This window comes from Symphalangus syndactylus, chromosome 6 (assembly GCF_028878055.3).
Source record: "Symphalangus syndactylus isolate Jambi chromosome 6, NHGRI_mSymSyn1-v2.1_pri, whole genome shotgun sequence".
Lineage (NCBI taxonomy): Eukaryota > Metazoa > Chordata > Mammalia > Primates > Hylobatidae > Symphalangus > Symphalangus syndactylus.
The window spans coordinates 91,976,281-92,001,257 of NC_072428.2; the positions used below are offsets into that span (position 1 = coordinate 91,976,281).

Sequence of the window (24,977 nt, forward strand, 5' to 3'; positions counted from 1 at the left end):
AGGGAAGGAAGGAAGGAGGGAGGGAGGGAGGGAGGGAAGGAGGCAGGAAGGGAAGGAGGAAAGGAAGGAAGGAGGGAAGGAGGGAGGGAGGGAGGGAGGGAAGGAGGCAGGAAGGGAAGGAGGAAAGGAAGGAAGGAGGGAAGGAGGGAAGGAGGGAGGGAGGGAGAGAAAGAAGGGAGGAAGGAAGAGAAAGAGGGAGAGAGAGAGAAAGAAAGAAAGAAAGCAAGGAAGAGAGAGAGAAAAGAAAAGAAAAAGAAAGAAAACTATACTCCGATATGTTTAAATTTCAACACTAGTGATAATGCTCTGCCCCAATATTAGCACATCCTATGACTAAGCATGCTTAAGTCTCTCAAGGTGATAAAAGTCATCCTGAGAATCCAAAAGATGATGCTAAGTCATTTTCAGCTCGTGTGTGGTCGCTGAGGCATCATAAGGACAATTTATAGCTGGTTCAGAGATAAGCAACAAACTCTTGCTGGTCTTATTAACAGGGTCGATGGAAAACTTAAAGAACAGGTTTTGAGCCAGATGAAAATGGCTGGGGGAGGGTACAGGGAGGAGAGGGTTGAGAGTGAAGCATCTGCTTTCAGGGCAGGGGCCTGAGGCTCCTAAGAAGGGTGGCACACCTGTGGCTGCCCCTTCTCACCGACACGGACACGCTCCCATCCCCACCCCAGTCCTCACTCCTGTAAGTTGGGAAAAATTCCCTTCTTTTTGATTGAGTCTGAAACCTTGGGCACTGGAGACCTGACTTACACTCCAGAGTCCCCTCTGGGCTTGTCCTAAGAGGCCTTCTGGTGCTCATGGCCTAATGGCACAGCAAAGGGTCTGATGTGGGTACCCAGTCCAACTCTTCCAGGACCCTTTCTCCAGAGTCAGGACAGAGTGTCCCGAGTGGGGTTCAAGCCGAGGCATTTGCTGGCTGCCAGCCAGTCTCATTCAGTAGGTAGATCTTGCTTAAACAAACTTTGGTATAGACCAACAGCTTTTATTAGGTTTCTAATAAAGTAATCGCAGTTTCCACCATATTTTAATGATGAAAACTGCGATTATTACACCAACCTAATATAATTCAGTATAGATGGAACTTCTTTCCATTATTTTTATTGTGAAAGTAGTATGTGCTCATTGCAGAAAATTTGCATAGAAGAGTAGAAAAAATAAAATCAAAATTGCATGTATTCCAGAGACAACTTCTGGTAACATTTTGGCATGTTTCTTAACAGCAGCCCACCCATTTAATGGCACATAACAAGTGAACACTAGCTTCTTGCTTCTCACTGAACTGTCACTCAGCTGAGCCTGTGGAAGGTCAAGACCCTTAATATTTTAATTCTAAGAAAGTAAAGGGATCAAGAACGGCTACTCCATAGGTGAAGCAGCCCCTTATATTTTAATTCTAAATACAAATTTATTTGCTTGAGTATCCTAGAATATAATAGCCACCTGGCATGCTGCCTTTGCATTTTGACGGTACCAATTTAAACATACCATGTAAGCGATAAGTGCATTCTGAAACTATGACCATAATGACTATGATACATCCCTTATTTTCCTGAGTAAAGAGATTCGGACTCTACATTTTTGTTCAGTTGTCTGAAAAAAAAAAGGAGAAAAACACAGAAAGAAGATTCAAAGGTGAATTAGTACAGCGAGCTTTTTACTAACGGCAGCTACCTTGAGGAGAGCAGGCTACGTCTTGCATACCAAGTATTTCTGGCGCAGTGAGTAAACCCTTTAACTATGTGTTCACTGTCCTTTGCACTCCCAAGGAGGCTGGATGTGATTAGTCAACTAAAAATTAAATCTGATGAGCACATCATATCAAGAAATCACCTTCTTCAGTTTTTTTTTTTTTCCTTGAGACAGTGTCTTGCTCTGTTGCTCAGGCTGGAGTGCAGTGGTACGATCTCAGCTCACTGCTACATCTGCCTCCTGGGTTCAAGCAATTCTCCTGCCTTAGCTTCCCGAATAGCTGGGATTACAGGCGTCTGCCACCACACCCTGCTAATTTTTGTATTTTTAGTAGAGATGGGGTTTCACCATCTTGGCCAGGCTGGTCTTGAACTCCCGGCCTCTAGTGATCAGCCCGCCTCAGCCTCCCAAAGTGCTGGGTTTACAGGCATGAGCCACTGTGCTCAGCCTTCCTCTTCGCTTTTTTATTGACTTGTTGTCTTTTTATGTTGACTCTGACTCTACATCTCTGTTATACATCAGAATTAAAGAGAAACTTTTCTTTGGGTAGAAAACACTTAGACTGGAAAGGAAGCATGAATGTGTTGGCAGGGACTGGAGTCACTGCCTGCGAATGCTGTAGGTACTGCTGACTCTATTCTTTACCAGCAGAAGTTGGTAAAAGGCCTTGGAGCAAAAAATGAAACCTTACCCAAGCAGACGAAATACCTGAAAATCAATAGAAAAAGATTAAACTGTTCCTAAGAAGAGACTGGGGGAACTCGGAAGAAAACGTCAAATCCCAACAATGATATTGTGGCCACATGGTTGTGTTTCTTTAAAAAATCTTCAATACAGGCACAGTTTGCTTCAGTTCACAACACCTCAAGGATGCAGGTTACCATCGTCCAGCATCCCTCTGTTTTCTAAATTGCCCCCCACTTCCTGCTCATTCCATGTGATTCTGGTAGGACCACCAATTCCAATTCCTCTTCCACCCCCTGCCTAAGGAGTGGGTACATGACCCAGTCTGGCCTGTCTTGGCACTCCATAGCCATGGCTAAGGTCATTGGTTCAAAGGATGGGTGTACGACCAAGTAAAGCCAATAAAATCATCTTTATGGGATTGGAACTGGAAGCTGGGAGGCAGTGCACCTGTCTCTATCTCTGGGATCATAAGCTCAAAGGTACATAACAGCTTGGAGCTTCTGGGGGCTATTTTGCAGTTGAATGGAGAAAACTTGGCTGAATGGGAAAGAAAAGAAGGAGGAAAGAAAAATCAGAGTGAGGTCATGATGGCAATATTTGAACGCCTGGATCCAATTATGCCAGAGCCAGCACTAGCCTAACTTGATTTCCAGTTACAGGAGTCAATACACACTCGTTTGTGCTTAGGCTAATTTGATGTAGGTTTCTGTCACTTGGAGACAAAGACCTACAAAGTCTTCTGACCCTCATTTTGTAAATGTGGAGAAAGTAAACCCTGGAGAGTGTTGGCCAAGATTAGACAATGCCAACGGATTAACCAGTGTACTAAAAATAACCCCAGAATCACAGGGTTGGGGATCCCCTTTCCACACCCCAACCATGTGATCTTCTATCCCTGTCTGATCAGCATGAACAGTGTCCGTCTTTCTCAGAGCACTGGAATCTCTGGATGCCAAAATGATCCTGGACTCCCCAGATACAAATATCTTCCTTTCAAGTCTACCACTGCGCTTTACTTTCTCCCCTTTGTATTTTTTTCTCTTTAAGGAAAAAATACGGAATTTATTTTAAAGATTATCTCAAAGATCCCAAGGGCAGGAAGTATAACTGGGCCACCCAAATGTCTAGACAACCATTGGAAAATTAGGAATCTGTATTATGCTCTGTGTCTCTTGGGGGCTACATGACTTCTTAACTTTTGCTTTTCTCTGTTCTTCTTTCTTCGTCTCCCTGTCTATGGGCCTTCTCATTTTTGATACTCATGTCTTCCCCAGCACCTGGGTTACCCAACTGCCCAGTTCATGCATCCTAAAGGAGAGAAAATATAATAAATTTCTCAACCCTCAAAAGTTTACAGCTGAGAAAAACTTTATGTAACTAAAGACAGATTAACAAGAGAAAAGCAAGTTTTATTTTAACACTTGCAGTGTACATCGCACAGGATGAACCTCGGATCAGGGGTATCCTTCAAGGCAATGGCTTGCAGTTCGGCCTCAAATCGTATTTCAACAAAGAGCCATAACTCTTAGAGGAGTGACAAGACAAAGGAGAGTCTCTCAAAGGTGGGAAAACTGTGGGAAGGTAGCATAGTTTGCTCCCAGATTTCCCTGGCCCTGTGGTGCCGTCTCTGGGCTGATGAGCCAGTGAGAATTTACATCTCTGTCTTTAGGCAGGAAAGGGGCAGAGGAGGTGGAGAGGACTTTGATCTTTGTGAGTCACTGTCCTATCATTAGGCAAGCAGAAGGAAGGGCAGAGTGTCCCCCCGCGTTTTAACTTCGTTCAGCTCAACAGTCCTCAGTATTTTAAAGAAAAATATTTTAGTTTCCTTCAATCCAAACAGAAATCCCATCAGTTCATTTAGATCAGTTGTTCTCAGACATTTTGCTCTCAGGACTCCTTTATCCTCAAATTGTTGAGGAACCCAAAGACCTTTTGTTTACATGAGTTATTTTTATCAAGATTTACGATATTCAAAATTAAACCTAAAAATGTTTTAAAGATTTATTTGTTAATTTATTTGATGATAGCAATAAGCCAATTACATGTAACAACAATTTTTTTTTGAGAATTTTTTTTTCTCACTCTGCCGCCCAGGCCGGAATGCAATGGCGCAACCTCAGCTCACTACAGCCTCCACTTCCTGGGTTCACGCGATTCTCCTGCCTCAGCCTCCCAAGCAGCTGGGACTACAGGCGCCTGCCACCATGCCCAGCTAATTTTTTTGTATTTTTAGTAGAGACGGGATTTCACCATGTTGGCCAGGCTGGTCTTGAACTTCTGATCTCAGGTGATCTGCCCGCCGTGGCCTCCCAAAGTGCTAGGATTACAGGCGTGAGCCACGGTGACCAGCCAACATGTTAACAGAAATATTTTTATGAAAATAATGATAGTTTCCAAAACAAATGACTTAAAGAATAGAATTGTTTTAAATCTTTGCAAGTATCTTTAATATCGAACTTACTAAAAGATGGCTGGGACTTCTGCTTTAAAATAAGATAGAATAACAGGAACTGGATTTACCCTCCTGCTTGAAACAGCTAAGAAACTGGACAAAATGGGCCAGGCATGGTGGCTCACACCTGTAATCCTAGCACTGAGAGGCCAAGGTGAGCGGATCACAGGGTCAGGAGTTTGAGACCAGCCTGGCCAACATGGTGAAACCCAGTCTCTACTAAAAAAAAAAAAAAAAAAAAAAAAGGAAAATTAGCTGGGTGTGGTGGCAGGCACCTGTAATCCCAGCTACTCGGGAGGCTGAGACAGGAGAATCACTTGAAACCAGAAGGCAGAAGTTGCAGTGAGCCGAGATCACGCCATTGCACTCCAGCCTGGGCAACCAGAGTGAAACTCTCCGTCTCAAAAAGAAAAAGAAAAGAAAAGAAACTGGGCAAAATATATGAAATACTAGTTCTTAAGACATTAGGAAATGAAGGATAGTGATTTCTGGAGAGATGGAGAACAAGATGAACTGTACAATTGCCTTGAGAGAGTTCCCAGGCAGCAGTGCCAGGAGAGAAACATAGTAAAGCTCTGTGGTCCCCCCGAGTTGAGGAGATAAAGCTGGGCGTGGGGGTGGGTCAAACTGGATAGAGAACCTGGGAAGAATACCAAAAAAGGAGAGCACTCAACAGAGAGAAAATTCCCAAGATCTTAGAGGACACCTCTCAAATATTCAGGTGAGAACTGGTCAGTGAATGCATGAAAATAAACTAACCAAAGTTAATGAAAGAATAACCTGAAAAGATTAGGAAGGGCACACAATGTTGAAAATAGTGTCTATTTCCACCAGCCAGAATGGAAAACCTCATAATGGAAGAGCAGGTAGAGTACTCAGAAGAGAGTGCCTCAATTGTGGAGAAAAAATTAACCCAAAACTAAACTAAACATCGTCTGGTCCTGCTTTAAAAAGCTTACAAAGCAAGACCCCAAAAGATCAAACTGTTTCCAAGTAATTTAATTATTTCCCAGAACAAAGTTTAAGGATATTTACAGGAATACAAAAATGCCCCACACAGGGCCAGGTGCAGTGACTCACACCTATAATCCCAGCACTTTGGGAGGCCAAGGTGGGAGGATTGCTTGAGCCAAGAGTTCAATACTAGTCTGGGCAACATAGCAAGACCCCCGTTTCTACTAAAAAGTTTTTTAAAAACTAGCCAGGCATAGTGGTGTGTTCCTGTAGTCCCAGCTAGTTGGAAGGCTGAGGCAGAAAGATCACTTGCTCCCAGGAGGTTGAGGCTGCAGTGAGCCGTGATCGTGCCACTGCACTCCAGCCTGGGCAACAGAGAGATACCCTGTCAAAAAAAAAAAAAAAAAAAAAAAAAACAAATTACAGCACCTAACAAAATAAAACTCACAATGTCTGAAATCCAGTAAATAATCATCAATACAAAAAAGCAGAAAAATATAAAATGAGGAGGAAAATCAGTCAATTGAAACTGAACCAGAAATGACAGATAATAGAATTTATAGAAAAGAACATTAAAATGGTTTATTCTATTTTTTTTTCTTTTTTTGAGATGGAGTCTCACTCCCATCTTGCAGGCTGGAGTGCAGTAGCGCGATCTCGGCTCACTGCAACCTCCACCTCCCAGGTTCAGGCAATTCTCCTGCCTCAGCCTCCTGAGTAGCTGGGATTACAGGCACGCACCACCACGCCTGGCTAATTTTTGTATTTTTAGTAGAGATGGAGTTTTGCCATGTTGGCCAGGCTTGTCTCAAACTCCTGACCTCAGGTGATCCACCCTCCTCGGCCTCCCAAAGTGTTAGGATTACAGGCGTGAGCCACCACGCCTTGCCTAAAATAGTTTATTCTAACTGTATTCCATATATTCAAGGAACAAGCTAAAAGATTGAGCAGGTTAAGTAGAGACATAGTTTTATAAAGAAGACTGAATTTGAAATTCTAGAGATGAAAACTACAGTGGAAATACACTAACTGGGGATTAGCAGCAAATTAGACACTGAAGAAGAAAAGACTAGTAAACTTGAAGATATCACCATTGAAGCCATACAAAATGAAACACACAGAGATAAAAAGAATGAAAAGAAGCAAACAGAACATGAGAGTGAGATGCAGAAGAGCTTTGAGTAGCCTAATACAAATGCCTTTGGAGTCCCTGAAGCAGATAAGTGACAGAAAAAAAATTTTAAATAAATGATGGTCAAGATTTTAATAAAATCAAATTTGGTAAAAACTATAAACTCATGTATCTAAGAATCTCAATGAATCCCAAGCACAGGAAACATAAAGAAAACTGTGGAGTCTTGGTAAGTAAGCAACAATGAGGAAGGGGCCCCAGGTGAGGGAGAACAGTTATTCTGAGAGATGGCTTACCAGAAACAACCTGTTGGCACAGCATCCTGTTTCCAAATACCTCGCTCTGCAAGTAGCCCCTTCGGCACAACCCTATAAAACTTCCCTCCAGCCCCCACCTCTTGGTAGACAGCCCCTTCTTTGCTGTGCTGCCCGTTGCATTCTTGCAATGTATCTTTGTACTTTCTCTAATAAGTCTGCCTTTCTTTACCCACTGCTGTCTTGGTAAATTCTTTTACTATCCGTGATGCCAGCCCCAGCCAGTCACACCTGTGACAAAAACTACCCCAACTTACTTCATATTCAAATAGCTTAAAACCAGTTTTAAAGAAAAAAAGAAATCTTAAAAGTAACCAGGGGAAAATAAAACCCACATTATATATAGAGGAATAAAAAGAAGCATGACAGTGGATTTTTTTTTTTTTTTTTTTTTGAAATTGGTCTTGCTCTGTCACCCAGGCTGGAGTGCAGTGGTGTGGTCACAGCTTACTGCAGCCTTGACCTCCCAGGCTTAAGCGATCCTCCCACCTGAGCTTCCTGAGTAGCTGGGACTACAAGTGTATGCCACCATGCCTGGCTAATACTTTTTTAATTTTTTTTTTTTTTCCACTGAATGATTCTCTTTTTATTCTCTTGGTAATCTCTTCCAGTTAACTACTTCCGTTTTAGGTGATGAAATGGGTAAGGCTCCACACTTCAGATGTTGGCACTGCTATGAGCATGGTCTTTCCCTTTATTGCAACTCAAAATCAAAACCTTTGATTCTTTTTCATATTCCAGTCCCAAAAGTAGTCTCCACTGTAGAAGTTAATTGATGAGTAGTAGCCTACAACCAGGCTCTAGCTTCTCCAGGAACACTACAGGATGATAGTTTAAATATGCATTAAACTAAAAGGCATTCTCTCAAATGAGTTTAAATGCATTTTATTTTTAGACAACCTACATGACATGTTTTTCTTAAAAACAATGCCTCTACTTCAAATAAATCACCGTCAAAATAAATGAAGAGCTCAAGATGACATCAGTCCCATTTGTCTTAAGTCCTGGTGTTGTATGGATGGCAAGCAGAAGCCAGTTATGATGACAGGTGATAGATCCAAAATAACTGCCAAATTTGTTAACATTTTTCTGTTTCTAAACCATCCTTAAAGAAAATCATATATGGGGTCACACCATCCTCACGGTAGTCCAATAGAGCAACCATGCCATCTGGATTCATGTTTTCATCAATAAAGAACTGGTAGTTTTTGAAATTAGCAAGGATGTGCTTGATTTGTTCTGCTGTCCCTGTCATAAAGGTTTTACTCTTTCTGGTCTCTGTTCTTCAAGTTTCCCTTTGATTGATTTCATGTAATCTTTGATGTACTTCTTGTAGGCTTCTTTTGTGAAACTTGTTTCCTGCAGGTGATGGTTCATGACAATATCGACACCAGTGATTACTGTGCTTACGGTACCTTCGCCCTCGGGGCCTTCAGCGGAGGCATTTCCACCAATGAGCGAGTCATCAATGTTACCTTCTGTGCTACTGACCATCTTCCCCTCCACCTCCAGGCACAGCCCGTCTGCGATCTCCCGGATCTTGTAGATGTCAGAGAACATATCATCGTGGCTGATAAGGTCCCGATAGATAATCATGATGGCGACTGAAGGGCTTTTTAAATCTTTTGTAGAGACAGAGTCTCACTGTGTTGCCCAGGCTGGCCTCAAACTCCTGGGCTCAAGCAGTTAATCCTCCTGCCTCAGCCTCCCAAAGTGTTGGGATTATAGGCGTAAGCCATGGTACCCAGACTGACAGTGGATTTCTTGTCATGAACAGTGCAAGGTAAAAGAAGAATGGGACTGAAAAAAAAATCCCTACCAAACTATGTCTTTTTTTTTTTTTTTTTTTTTTGAGACAGATTCTTACTCTGTCATCCAGGCTGAAGTGCAATGGCATGATCTCTGCTCACTGCAACCTCTGTCTCCCAGGTTCAAGTGATTCTCATGCCTCAGCCTCTTGAATAGCTGGGGTTACACATGCACGCCACCACACCTGGCCAATTTTTGTATTTTTATTTTTTTATTTTATGAGACGGAGTCTTGCTCTGTCCCCCAGGCTGGAGTGCAGTGGCGCGATCTTGGCTCACTGCAAGCTCCACCTCCCGGGTTCACGCCATTCTCCTGCCTCAGCCTCCCGAGTAGCTGGGACTACAGGCACGTGCCACCACGCCCGGCTAATTTTTTTTGTATTTTTTAGTAGAGATGGGGTTTCACCGCATTAGCCGGGATGGTCTCGATCTCCTGACCTGGTGATCCGCCCACCTTGGCCTTCCAAAGTGCTGGGATTACAGGCTTGAGCCACTGTGCCCGGCCCAATTTTTGTATTTTTAGTAGAGACAGGGTTTTGCCATGTTGCCCAGTTCTCCAGACAGGTCTCGAACTTCTAGCTTCAAGTGATCCGTCCACCTCGGCCTCCCAAGTGCTGGAATTACAGCCATGAGCCACTGAACCCAGCCTCCAAACTGTAAGTCTTAGTTCATTAAAAAATCCTTCAAAAGTAAGAGCGAAATAAAATAAAGACTTTTTCAGATGACAAAAGCTGAATGAATTTGTCACCAGCAGATCTGCATTAAAAGAAACATTAAAGAAAGTGCTTCAAGCAAAATCAAAAGAACAATAGCTAGAAATCTAGAGCTACACAAATGGATGAAACAGTCCAGACTGGTAATTATGTCAATCAATACAGTTTTTTTAATCACTTAAATATCTTGAAACAATAACAAATTATTTAAAGTAAAGATAATTACAATGCACCGTGGCATTTATAACATATGTGGAAGCAATACGCATGACAATAGCACAAATGCTCAGAGGCTAGAAATGCAAGTTTATTATAAAATTATTTTACTATATGTGAAGTGGCATAACATCAATTGAAAGTAGACTATGGTAAGTTCAAGGTGTATTATATAAATCCTAAAGAAATCACTAAAACAAAACAAAATAAAACAAATAGCTATAGCTAATAAGCCAACAAAAATGATAAAAGGGAATTATAAAAATGTTCAATCCAAAAGCAGGCAGAAAAAAGATAAAAGGGAACAAATAACTGACAAAACAAATACAAAACAAATACCAACATTATATTAAATCCAGCCACGTCAATAATCACATTTCAAACCCAACCATATCAGTAATCACATTTTGGCCAGATGTAGTGGCAGGTGGATCATTTGAGGCCAGGAGTTTGAGACCACCCTGGGCAATATGGTGAAACTCTGTCTCTCCTAAAAATATAAAAATTAGCCAGGTGTAGTGGTAAGCACCTGTAATCACACAGACTGGGAGGCTGAGCTGGGAGGATCACTTGAGCCCAGGAGGCAGAGGTTGTTGCGATGAGCTGAGATCACGCCATTGCACTCCAACCTGGGCAACAGAGTGAAACTCCGCCTCAAAAAAAAAAAAAAAATACATTTTATATAAGTCATCTAAACATTTCAGTTAAATGGCAGAGATTGAGAGACTGAATTTAAAAAGCAACACCAAACTATATCCTGGCTACAAAAATCACACTTTAAATATGAAGATACAAGTTCACTAAAAGTGAAAGGGTGGAATAATATATACCATGATAACACTAATCAAAAGATAGCTGGAGTGGCTACATTAATGTTAGACAAAGCTGATTTCAGACTAGAGAATACTATCAGGGATACAGAGGGTCATTTCATAATGAAAAAGACATCAACTCCTCAAGAGTTCATAACAATACTAAACATATATGTACCTAATAAGGATCTCAAAATAAATAAAGTAAAAATTGATAGAACTAAAAAGAAAAATAGATACATTCACAAATATAGTTGGAGATTTCAATATCCTTTCCTTAACAACTGATGAGAAAAGTAGACAGATAGTAAGTATATAGGAAACTTAAATAACACTGTTGACCTGATTGACATTTATTTTATACTTCACCAAAAATATTTTATACATTCTTTCTAAGTGTACATGGATCATTTACCAAGATAGGCCATATTCATGGACATAAAACAATTCTCAATAAATTTAAAATGATTTGACTCATACAATACATGTTCTCTGACCACAGTGAAATTGAGCTAGAAATCAACAACAGAAAGATTATCTCAAATGTTTGGAAATCCCAAAGTACTTGGAAATTAAAGCCGAGTGCAGTAGCTCACATCTGTAATCCCAGCACTTTGGGAGGCCAGGGTGGGTGGATCACTTGAGGTCAGGAGTTTGAGACCAGCCTGGATAACATGGTGAAACCCTGTCTCCACTAAAAATACAAAAATTAGCCGGACACGGTGGTGCACATCTGTAGTCCCAGCGACTCAGGAGGCTGAGGCAGACGGATCACTTGAACTTGGGAGGCAGAGGTTGCAGTGAGCCGAGATCACGCCACCACACTCCAACCTCCAGCCTGGGCAACAGAGCAAGACACCATCTCAAAAAAAAAAATAAATAAAAACACCATATTTGTAAATAACTGATGTGTCAGATAATAAAAGGGAAATTAGAAAGTATTTTGCATTAAATGAAATTAAAAACAAATCACATGTAAATTTGTGCAATGAAGCTAAAGCAGTGTTTAGTAAATATTTTTAGCATTATATGCCTATATTAGAAAAGAAGAAAGGTTTCAACTCACTGACCTCAGCTGCCACTTTACAAAACTTGAGGGGAAAAAGCAGAATAGAACCAAATATGAGAATATTAATCAATGAAATAGAAAATAAAAAACAACAGAGAAAAATCAGTAAAATCAAAAGCTGTTTTTTGGAAAATTACAATGAAATTTATAAAACTCTAGCCAGACTAAACAGAGGGCAATGAGAATATATAAATTTCCAGTATCGGGTATGAGGGAGGTGACATCACTATAGATTCCACAGATAATAGAAAGACAATTAGGGTGCCGGGCATGATGGCTCACAACTGTAACCTACCGTTTGGGGAGGCTGAATGGGAGGATCACTTGAGGCCAGGAGTTTGAGACCAGCCTGGGCAACATAGCAAGACCCTATCTCTATAAAAAATAAACCAGACATGGTGTTGTGCACCTGTAGTCCCAGCTACTCAGAAGATGGCTTGAGCCCAGAAATTTGAGGCTGCAGTGAGCTATGATAACATCACTGCACTCCAGTCTGGGCAACAGAGTGAGACCCTACCCCTTTAAAAAAAATTAAAGAAGAAAGATAATAAGGGAAATTTAAAAAAATGTTATGCCACATTGGTGGTTTGAAAGACAAACCACCAAAGCTTACTCAAGGAGAAATTCCTTGAAAGTCACAAGCTCCCCAAAATCACCTTCATTAAATACATTGAATTTGTAGCTACAAAACTTTCCTACAAGGACTCAAAGCCCAGATGGTTTCACTGGGGAATTCTGCCAAACATTTAAGGAAGAAATAATATGATTCTACACAAGTCCCCTCAAGAAAAAATGAAGAGGTGGGAAAACTTCCCAACTCATTTTATGAAACCAGCATGCCAAAACTAGAAGAGTTATAATGGGAAAAGAAAACTACAATCTAATATTTCTCATCAGCATAGACATGAAAATTCTTGACAAAATGTTAACAAATTGAATACATCAATATAAACAAAAGGATAATACACAACCAAGTAGGGTTTATCCCAAGACTGCAAGCTTGGTTTTAACATTCAAGATTCAAACAATGTAATTCTCCATATTAATGAACCAGAAAAAAAATCCACACAACCATCTCAATAAATGCAAACTTTTTTTTATAAAATCCAACATCAATTCTTGATAAATACTCAGCAAATGAGAAATAGATGGCAACTTCCTCATTCTGATCAAGTCCATCCATAAAAAAATTATAGCTAATGTTGTATTTAATGGTGAAAAAGAATATTTTCCCTCTAATGTCAGAAACAAGGTTGCTGTTCTCACCACTTCTATGTGACATTGTACTGGAGGTTCTAGTCAGTGTAATAAAGAAAGAAAAAGAAACAAAAGACATACAGGTTGAAAAGGAAGAAGAAAAACTATCTTTAATCACAAACAACATGTTTGCTTTGTAGAAAATCCAGTGGAATCTACAACAACAGAAAAGCATTTATAATTAAGTGAGTTTAGCCAGGTTGCCAAATACATGACTAATAAACAGAAATCAACTGTATTTTTATGTACCAGCAACAAATGTTTGAAAATTGGAAACTGAAACTTTTAACATGCCATTTACAATAGCATCCAAAAATGAAATATGTAAGGATAAATCTGACAAAAAATGTGCAAGACCTGCCTGTATATTAAAACTATTAAAACATTGCTGAAAGAAATTAAAGAACTAGATGAATTAAGAGATAGATTGTGTTTTCAGATTGAATGACTCAGTATTGTACAGATATCAATTCTACCCAAATTGATGTATAGATTCAGAATCCTAATAGGGTTTTTGAAATTGACAAGTTGATTTCAAAATTTGTAGAGAAATGCAAAAGACTTGGAATAGGCAACAACTGTGAAAAAAGAACAAACTTGGAGGACTTTAACTACCTGAGTTCAAGAACTATTATAAAGCTACAGTAATCAATAGAGTATGGCATTGACATAAAGATAAACAGAGCAACAGGACAGAAGAGAGAATCCTGAAACAGACCCACACATATGGACAACTAATTTTTGACAAAAGAGCAAAGGCAAATTGGTGGAGAAAGGGTTACTTTTTCAACTGTGGTGCATGCCTGTAATCCCTGCACTTTGAGAGGCCAAGGCAGGAGGATCACTTGAGCCCAGGGTTTGAAACCAGTCTGGGCAAGCAGGTGAGACGCAGTCTCTACAAAACAATTTTAAAAGTTAGCCAGGTATAGTGGCATGCACCTGTGGTCCTAGTTACTTGGGAGGCTGAGGCAGGAGGATTGCTTGAGCCAGGGAAGTCGAGGCTACAGTGAGTCACGATCACGTCACTGCACTCCAGCCTGGGTGACAGAGCAAGACTCTGTCTCAAAAATAAAATAATAAAATAAAATAAAGAGGTTGGCCACACCAAGCACTAGTGAACATATGGAGCAACTGGAGGCCTCATACACTGATGCTGGGAATGTAAAATGGTATCACCATTTTAGAAAACAGTTTAATAGTTCCTCAAAAAATTAAACAGACACTTACTGTATGGCCATTTTACTGCTAAGTATTTACCAAGAGAAATAAAAGCTTATGTCTATACAAAGTCTTATATATGAATGTTCATAACAGCTTTATTTTTAACAGCCCCAGTGAGAAACGTAAATGTTTATGAAAAGGTGAATGAATAAACCAAATATGATATATATCACAATATATGTGTTTCACCCAGGCTGGAGTGCAATGGTGCAATCATAGCTCACTGTAACTCTGATTTCTGGATTCAAAAGATCCTCCTACCTCAGCCTTCCAAGTAGCTGGGACTATAGGGGCATGCCGCCACATCAATCTAATCTTATTTTTTTGTAGAGCAGGGTATTGCTATATTGCCCAGCCTGATCTTGAAGTCCTGGCCTCAAGCAATCCTCCTGCCTTGGCCTTCTTAAGTGTTGGGATACAGACGTGAGCCACCCCTCCTGGCCTGATATATTAGTACAATGGAATATTGTGCACTAATATTCTAGGAATGGACTATTGATATATGCTACAATGTGGATGAATGCCAAAATAATTATGCTAAATGTAAAAATCCTGACAAACATGAATACAATTTAATATATATAAACTTCTAAACTAACTTATGACAGAAAGCAGATTAGTATTTGTCTGGATATGGGAGGATGTCCAGAGGTACAGCAGTGAGTGGATACAAAGGGGCATGGGGAAACCTGTGGAGACAATGTTGAGGTTTTATTGCATATATATGTCAACATTTACCAAATCGTACACTTTAAATATGTGCAGTTTATGTTCATTATACTGTGCTTCAATAAAGATATTAGCAAAAAAAAGAAGACAGTTATGTTCTTATTGTGCTTCCTCATTCAGTTTCTTTTGATCTGTTGTTTTAAAGTGCATGAAGAAAACCCAGCCCCACACAGATATGTTGTTGGGAAAGAGAAATATTTTATTAGCCCCCTCCGATAACTGTGGATGTTCTTTTATGCTATACCAAAACTTGACACGTGGTAGGTTAAGTCATTGGGTAGAATCTAAAACCATACAATATACTTTTTATTCTGTTACATTAAAACCCATTGTTTCATACTACACTTTGTTGGGTCTTTTACCTATATGTGATTTTCACCTTGCAGACCCCTGAAAGAGTCTTGAAAAACCCCCGGAGATCCCTGAACCACACTTTGACAATCACTGATGTAGATTGTTCGTTTTTTAAAAGTTTTCTCTTCTAAGGATTAAATTATCAAGCCGGGTGTGGTGGTTCACACCTGTAATCCCAGCACTTTGGGAGGCCGAGGCAGGCAAATCATGAGGTCAGGAGATCGAGACCATCCTGGCCAACATGGTGAAACCCCGTCTCTACTAAAAATACAAAAATTAGCTGGGCATGGCGGCGGGCACCTGTAATTCCAGCTACTCAAGAGGCTGAGGCAAGAGAATCGCTGGAACCAGGGAGTCGGAGGTTGCAGTGAGCCGAGATCGCACCACTGCACTCCAGCCTGGGTGACAGAGTGAGACTCCACCTCAAAAATAAATAAGTAAATAAATAAATAATCAACTGAAGTGTAGGCAGCTCTCTTCACTGAGCTCAGACCATAAAGAAGTGAGGAAGGGAGGGAGGCAGGCTTTGTGCTGATTTAAGGCTAGATATGGTGGGTAGTTTAGATCACTTCCATTTCTGCACCAACTGTTACTTTCTTCTTTAACACCCTCTTGAAACAAAGTTCCTAAAAGACTTGCTGCTGTAACTGTTTGCCACATATGAGCACTCAGGGGGACGGGGTTAAATGTCACTGACACCACTCAGCTGACATATTCTGTTGGAACAAATCATCTATCTTAAGTCCCTGAGGAAGGAACAGCATTGTTTACATTTACTGTCAGCATATAACTAGGATCACCTGTGTATTAGTCCGTTTTCACACTGCTATAAAGATACTAGCCAAGACTGGGTAATTTATAAACGAAAGAGGTTTAATTGACTCACAGTTCTTCATGGCTGGGGAGGTCTCAGGAAACTTACAATCATGGCGGAATGGTAGCAGGCCCATCTTACATGATAGGAGGTGAGACAGACTGAAAAGCCCAGGGGAAACTGCCATTTATAAACCATCAGATCTCGTGAGAACTCCCTCACCATCACGAGAACAGCACGGGGGAACCACCCCCATGACCCAGTCACTTCCCACCAGGTCTCTCCCTCAACATCTTGGGATTATAATTCAAGATGAGAGTTGGGTGGGGACACAAAGCCTAACTATATCAACCAGGGCCTCTGGGCCTAAGATGTGTGAAAATAAAAGGAAAATACTGCCACATTATTTAGGGCACAAAACTTTTAAGATGTCAACATAACGGAAACATTTGTCCCAGCCTCCTCAATCATTGTACCCACTGACAATGTCTTATCATTTGTCCAAAAATGTTTTTGATCAGTGTTTTAATAATGGCAATTCTGGCTCACCAAGAATAGCTTTGGGAGGCTGGGTGCTGTGGCTCACGCTTGTAATCCCAGCACTTTGGGAGGCCGAGGCGGGCGGATCACGAGGTCAGGAGATCGAGACCACGGTGAAACCCCGTCTCTACTAAAAATACAAAAAAATTAGCCGGGCATGGTGGCGGGCGCCTGTAGTCCCAGCTACTCGGAGAGGCTGAGGCAGGAGAATGGCGTGAACCCGGGAGGCGGAGCTTGCAGTGAGCCGAGATTGCGCCACTGCACTCCGGCCTCGGCGACAGAGCGAGACTCTGTCTCAAAAAAAAAAAAAAAAGAATAGCTTTGGGGCTTAAAAAAAAAAAAGTCTTCTCAGACAAATTGAATTGGAATCTCTGGGGGTGGGGCAGAGTTGTTAGTATGGTTTTAAAGATAATCTAAGTCATTCTGAAAGGCAGCCAGTGTTAAGCCCATTATGAAGACATCATATTCTAAGAAAACCTCTCATCTCTTTCTGATGCTCTCCCTTACCCTCCACTCAATGAGTACCTATGTTCAAAGACCTACACTACGTGTTTTGGAACATGTAAAAATGGGCCTGGCACAATGGCTCACACCTATAATCCCAACAGTTTAGGAGGCCAAGGCAGGACGATCACTTGAGCCCAGGAGTTCGAGAGCAGCCTGGGAAACATAGGGAGGCCCGTCTCTACATAAAATTTAAAAATTAGCCAGGCATGGTGGCACATACCTGTGGTCCCAGCTACTTGGAAGGCTGAGGTGGGAGAACAGCTTGAGCCTGTGAGGTGGAGGCTACAGTGAGCCATGATCACACCACTGCAGTCCAGCCTGGGCAACACAGAGAGACCCTGTCTCAAAAATAAAAAATAAATAAAATAAAATAAATAACAAAAATAAAAATGGTAAGACATAGACTTTGATGAGCATCTTACAACCTTGCTACATAAATGTTATGCACCATTAGAATGGCAAAGTTAGGCTGGCTTAAATGATATGTCTACCTAGCAATTTTATAAGACGTGCGAAGAGGATAAAAAAAGTAAATTGGGAAGAGAAGGCCAAGCTAAACAATACACAAAGAGCCAAAGGCAGAGGTTTTGTCACCAGCTCCCAGGGTGGCAATCAGAGTCTAGTACCTGGTGGGGACTGGAGCACAGAGAGAAAAATGAAATGGAAATTAGTCAAGGGTCCTGTGTCCCAATCCTGGGATTCACTATTTAGAATAAGACAGATAATTGCCACCAAGAGCTACATTTTAGAGATGGGTAGAAGATCAATGGGAGAAGAAACTTCTGTTCCCAGAGTTTTAAAACAAGGGCCTAATAATGAGATGTAGTCTGATTAACTCCTGGTAAAATGGCTGAATTAAGACAGGCTGATTTCAAGGAATTAGGAAAACCTGAAACTGAAGAGGGTCACGCCTGAACACCAAGGCCCTGCTTAAAAGTGCGATTGCTTAATCCTACCAACCCAAAACAAGTGAAAATTCACTCAGGAAGCAGTGAAAAAGCCTAATTTGCTAAAGTGATGGGGCATGGTAAGAAACAAAAGTGTCTTAAATTACCTGTCCCACAAAAAAATAGACTTCCTCAAATTAGGACAACTGATGAAAACACTCTGCTAGAATAATGGGGTAGCTGAAGTCCTCCACAAGACAGCTTTTTAATTTCCTTTTAGAAACAAAATTTAAAATACAAAACAACTGGTCGGGTATGGTGGTGGGTACCTGTAGTTCCAGCTACTCTGGAGGCTGTGGCAGGAGAATCGCTTGAACCCGTAGGCAGAAGTTGCAGTGAGCCGAGACTGTGCCATTGCACTCCAGCCTGGGCAACAGAGTGAGATTCTGTCTCCAAAAAAAGAAAAAAAATTTAAAATAAATATTTACATTAGGAAATTATGACCACAGTCTACTTTCTGAGAATAAAAGAATTCTTAATTCTACTGCTTATTAGCAATAGAGAAAGAACATTTGAAGGAAAAATATCTCTGAGTGTTAAAGCAGAATGAGGATTAAATCAAGTAATTCTAATTCTGTCCCATCTTTATTCAGATGGGATAAATGGCTACTCCAGGTCACCAAGAAATCTGTCTGAATGCAAAGGTACAAACCTAGGTTCTTGATATTTAGAGCAGGACCTTCCTTCTATGCTTAGTCAACTGACATGAAAAATATACCCTTATAAAAAATATGATTTTCAGGGTCACCTGCTTTGTGGAAAAGCATATGTAGAATCACAATGTTGAGTAGGACCTGAATGCATCCACTACGCCAGTCTTCTCTGCAAGAAGGTGAACTTCAAAACTGCCCAAGGCATCATTAGGGTTGGAGAATCCACAGCTTCTATTAACACTTCATGTTGGCAGTGGCTCACGCCTGTAATCCCAGCACTATGGGAGGCCAAGGCAGGCAGATCACGAGGTCAGGAGATTGAGATCATCCTGGCCAACATGGTGAAAACCCCTCTCTACTGAAAATACAAAAATTAGCTGAGTGTGGTGGCATGTGCCTGTAATCCTAGCTACTTGGGAAGTTGAGGGACGAGAATCACTAGAATCCAGGAGGTGGAGGTTGCAGTGAGCCAAGATCACACCACTGCACTCCAGCCTGGCGACAGAGCGAGACTTCATCCCAAAAAACAAAAACAAAAAACACTCCATGTTGAGGGAGTAATTGATAGTTTTTTTGTGAATGGCTAGCCCAGATCCAACAATACAAGTCAAATGACTATGTGTTATTTTAAATCCTAGGGTTGATGAAGAATGATCAGGTCTTTGCCATAAACTGTCATATGCTTAAACACAAAGGTAGGCTTTCCATTTTAAAAATTTTCCATATCGAGTAATCCATGTGTTTTCTCCCAAAGCCTTTATATTTCATCCTTTTAACAACTTAGATTTCTTTCTTCAGACAGCTTTGGTTTCTCCAAGTTCATTTTCTAGTTGGTCTTATTTATTGAAATCACTTTGAATTCTTGCCTATTGTCCAAAGGGGAGCCAAATAAAAATGATAGTACTAATAATTAACAGTTATTGTAGGATTACTATGTGTCAAACTCTGAACTAAGCATTTCTCTAAGTGGCACAATAATTTGCTATTGGAAGAGACTCAAAAGAATGGGCAATGTCTTTCTTTCCCCTATTCCAAGATGACCAGAAGATAGTCATACAATCCTATTTTGAGACTAATTCCCTCCCCTCTAAGGGTATTATTGCCTTTGGAGTTTCTAGGCTGAAAACAGAAGTTGTCAAGTCCCCGAGGACAACTACTCACCCAGGCTTTGGTTTGAAAGTCTGGTGAACTGAGAAGAGGCAGTGGAGACTGAGGAGGTGGGAGTTGCTGGTAGAGGCGCTCCTGCCCAAGACAGGTTGCAGGTGTGCCTAATGGCACATGGCTAGGAGGTATGTGTGGAAGGATTCTGGGATCTGAGGCCTTGTAGCAGAGGTGAGGATCTTGAGGCTGAGCCTTGGGTCAGCAGGGAGGACCTCTGTGAGGAGCATTGCTGAGCGGGCTGCAGCATCCACACCGAGCAGGCGCAGGGGGAGTTGGCTGGGCACCAGAAAGCACCCAGATGGAAGTACAGATGCCACCAGAGAACAAAGAGCAACCCAATTCCATGTTTTTCAGGCATTAGCTGAAGCCCCTGGGCTTTTGTGCCAATCTAGGAAGGAGGGGCTCCTCCACACATAACAGGTTGATTCTTTTTTTGATTCTTTTTTTTTTTTTTTTTTTTTTTTTTTAAGGACAGGGTCTTGCTCTTTTGCCCAGGCTGAAGTGCAATGGCACAATCATATCTCACTGCTACCTCAAACTCCTGGGCTCAAGCGACCCTCTCATCTCAACCTCCCATGTAGCTGGGACCACAGGCATATGCCATGCCACCATACCTGGCTAATTTTTACATTTTTCATAGGGACAGGGTCTTGCTATGTTACCCAGTTTGGTCTCCAACTCCCGGCCTCCCAAAGTGCTGGGACTACAGGTGTGAGCCACTGTGCTCAGCTTGACTTGATACCTTTTGAATAGGTACTCAAAGCCAGATTTAGGGAGTGTTGTGGAACAAGTCCATGCCCGTTACACAGATATCTCTTAATTTCACACTCACAAGAACCACATGAGGCTCCATTATTAGTTGCTTCCTTTCTCATTTTACAGATCAGGATTACGGAGGTTAAGTAACTTGCCCGAGGCCATATACATGCTTCAAGGCAGTCCCAGCTCCGCCTGATTCCAGAGCCAGTGATCTTCACCATAGTGCAAGATAACTTGAGCTATTCTGTAAATTTTTTGAAAATGGTGTCACTTTGCAAATAATTATAAATCAACTCTATCATTCAAAGGTGAAGAAAGGCCAGGCACAGTGACTTGCACATGTAATCCCAGCACTTTGGGAGGCCAGGGCAGGAGGGTGGATCATTTGAGCTCAGGAGTTCAAGACCAGCCTCAGCAACACGGGAAACCTCGTTTCTACAAAAAATACAAAAATTAGCTGGGCGTGGTGGCTTTGCCTGTGGTCCCAGCTACTCAGGAGGCTGAGGTGGGAGGATCACTTGTGCCTGGGAGGCTTCAGTGAGCCATGATCCCACCCCTGCACTCCAGCCTAGGCAACAGAACGAGACCCTCTCTCAAAAGACAAACAAAAACAACAACAAAGGTGGAGAAAGAAACTGAGGTCAACTTAATTATATATACCCTGTGTTATAGTTTGTTTGACCCCTCCAAATCTCATGTTTAAATTTGACTCCCAATGTTGGAGATGGGGCCAATGAGGGGTGTTCGGGTCACAGGACAAATCATGAATGTCTTACTCATGATTTAATCATCTCCACCTAAATGTCTTGGTGCCATCCTCCTATCAAAGAGTTCTTACTCTATTAGTTCCCATGATAACTGGTTGTTAAAAAGAGCGTGGCACCTCTCTCCCCACACTTGCTTCCTCTCTCCCCATGTGATCTCTGTGCATGCTGGCTCTTCCCTTTCCTGATGAGTGCAAGCAGTCAGAGACCCTCAGTAGACGCAGATGCTGGTGTCAGGCTTCTTTTACAGCCTGCAGAACCATAAGCCAAATATATCTTTTAAAAATAAATTACCCAGTCTGAGGTATTCCTAGATAGCAACACTAAATGGACTGAGACACCCTTGGATATAGACTTGTATCATGTCAATATTTTAGTTACATAAAAAATTCTAGCATAGTGAATAGAACCCTTAATATATACTAAATTTTAAATTTAAAAAATGACCAGCCCTGAAAACTTAGTGAGACCCTGTCTCTACATAAAAATAAAAAATGAGCTGAGTGTGGTGGTGCACACCTGTAGTCCCAGCTAGTTGGGAGGCTGAAATGGGAGGATCACTTCAGTCTAGGAGGTCGAGGCTGCAGTGAGCTCTGATTGCACCACTGCACTCCAGCCTCGGCAACAGAGCAAGGTCCTGCCCCAAAATATGGACCAATCAGTCAATCAATCTCAGTCTGGGGCTGTTTACTAAGTATTCTAGTGAAGATGGTGACATCTCAGTGTTGTACTCACCAAGCAACTAGGACATCAGGCACTTTACTAGGCAGTCCTCATCTTGAAGATAAAATTCAAATTTCTTGGCTCCACAAAGTCATCTTCCGGCATTATCTTCTAATCTTGCCTACACATCATTTTCTCCAGCCATACTAAACTGTTCACATGTGATACAGTAAACTGAGTACCTTCCCTACTTTGTATCAGCTGCAAAGAAAGTAGGTCCAATTGGAAAAGGCAGTTGGGTTTTATTCAGTGGCCAGAGAATAGAGAAGGGGAGCTCTTGCTCTAAAGGCACCTTCTCCTGGAGCAATAGGAGTCAGGGGATTGCAAAGAGTTAGAGGAGAGGCAGGGGAGGTATATAACGTGCTCAGGTTGGAGTTCCAGACACACAGGTGCAGTCCCCAAACATGCTTCTTCATATATTGTATATATACAACATGGTAGCCGTCTTCATTTAGGGGCAGGGATTTTAGCATTGTAATGATATGTTAAAGGTCTAAAAGTTACTACCCAAGCTATTGCTCGGTTTCTCTGCTCCTGCCAGTTTTGGGCAGTTTCTGTTACTTTCTTCTCCTTTCTCCATTATCACTACCTCCTTTTTACTTTATGGCTTTGCTCAATTCATGGTTTCTCCTGGGTTTCTGCTTTTCTAGCAACTCCTCCTGCTAACACTGTGTCCTAAATTCAAATTTGCAGTAAGAGAGAATCTCACTGAGTTAGCAAGTCACCATCAAGGATACAGTGCATCTATTGGGCAAAGCTCTCATGCCAAAACCAACCCTATAGGCTACTTGCAGGCACATAAAATGGCTGGCTGCTTTAGAGCAAGGCACCAATCGCTGACCACTGAGTTACGTCCCAGAGAGAAAAGTGATACAATCCAGCAGGACTTGGTCAACATGCAGAAACACTTTCTGCTCTGTTCAGATGAAGAATGAGAGTGTGGCAAGCCCTCACAGTACCATCTAGCATACAAGGGTTCCACCCAATCTGTAAACCTTAAATAGTTCTCCCATACTCTAGGTACGATTAGCTCTCATCGAAATCTAAATAACTTATAACATAAAATCAGGAAAGGAAAAGATTAAAGGTGGACAGGGACAGAGTCCTGGGGACTGAGGGATAGTTGGGGTCAGAGAGCAACATCTTTTCGACAGAGCTGTAGTAGGGAGGAGATGGTAGAATTCATGCTTAATGATTTCTATCTTTTCAGTAAAGTTAGAGGAAACAGATACAGATGAGAGGAACTTCAGGGTGATAAAGGAGGTTCAAAAGAGCCATTGTAGGCAGCATATAAATGGACATGAAATGGATTAAAAGGCACATTGCCAAATATAGAGCTGAGAGATTTCAGTTACATCTTGATAAGCATGATTTCTAGAAAGTCAAGTTTGATGTTCTCAACAACTCCAAGTATGAACAGTGAGCAGACAACTTAAAGTTGAGAAGCAGGTTGAAAATGAAAGGACTCTAGGGTGCTGTTAGTGACAGTATCCACATATAAATCAGCGAGAGATATAAAAATGAAGAGATATGAATGGAATATGCATCTGAGAATTTAGCAAAATTGCTCATAATTGGATATACAGTGACACGTAGGCTTGCGAAAGAATGAGACTTTCCTCCCACATTTTAGTGTGCCTGCTTAGGAAGAAAGGGAATTAAATGTCAACTTCTTGCAAAAGAATTTTTCACATACAGAAGAATGATAGTTTATAAGAAGGATGATTCTTAATAGTTCTTATATTTGGTGGGGATGCATGTGATATCTTATGTAATATGAGTGATTCAGCTTGGAAATTTTTGTTAATTGCCCTAGGCCGTTACTTGTTTTTCTTGGTGAGAAAGGTGAGGAGACCCAATTTTCCTGCATAACCAACACATCAGTTCCTTGCTAGGTGCATTACATATATTATCTCATTAATCCTCCTAATAGCCCTGTAAGATAGGTATTACTGTTAGTAATTTACAGCTGAGAAAACCAAAGCTCACAGAGGTTAAGTAACTTGCTCAAGATTGTAAAAGAAGCCTGATGCCAAAGCATATGTTCTTTCCACTAGGGCACACTGCAGAGTTGAACACGGAGACGTCAAGATGAATTCTGACGTTTTCCTATTGCCAAGGTTTATTAGTTTGTATATGACCTCACTACAAAAATGGACAGATAATTTATCAGTATCTTTGTTCTCCCCAGGGTATTCTTCCTATGATGAACAATTTTGATCAATCAAGAGGTGCCAAATGCTTACACAAAGACACAATTATAGAACGTATACCTGCAAAGGGGATACAGAGAGTTTGGTTTCTATCACTGAGTAGTTGTGCAACCTTGGGCAAGCTTCTTAACCTCTTTTGGGGCCTATTTTTTTCATGTGGTAAAATGGGGACTTTGGAATGAGTGGTGTCGAAGGTCCTATTCGACTCAAGTTATACATTAGGTAAATACATTGTGATATTTCTGTGTATCAGGCACTGTTCCAGGTGCTGAGAATAGTGGTAAATGCAGTTAGTATCTCATGGAATTTACATTTGTCAACCTAAAATAATCAAAAGGGTTAGAATCCAGTAAATTGGCCAGGCGCAGTGTCTCACGCCTATAATCTCAGCACATAGGCCAAGGCGGGCAGATCACCTAAGGTCAGGAGTTCAAGACCAGCCTGGCCAACATGGTGAAACCCCCATCTCTACTAAAAATA

At 41.3% G+C, this 24,977-nt stretch overlaps 1 long non-coding RNA gene and 1 pseudogene across 1 annotated transcript; both read right to left on the reverse strand.

Annotated features, from left to right (window-relative positions):
• Nucleotides 1–8,093: 8,093 nt before the first annotated feature.
• Nucleotides 8,094–8,864, reverse strand: LOC129484818 (translationally-controlled tumor protein-like; annotated as a pseudogene).
• A 1,041-nt stretch (nucleotides 8,865–9,905) lies between these two features.
• LOC134736913 (uncharacterized) lies at nucleotides 9,906–17,613 on the reverse strand. The gene is made up of 3 exons (XR_010121396.1): nucleotides 17,498–17,613; nucleotides 16,303–16,391; nucleotides 9,906–15,022 (listed from the first exon to the last, which is right to left on the reverse strand). It is a non-coding gene; the product is annotated as an uncharacterized lncRNA (long non-coding RNA).
• Nucleotides 17,614–24,977: the final 7,364 nt, after the last annotated feature.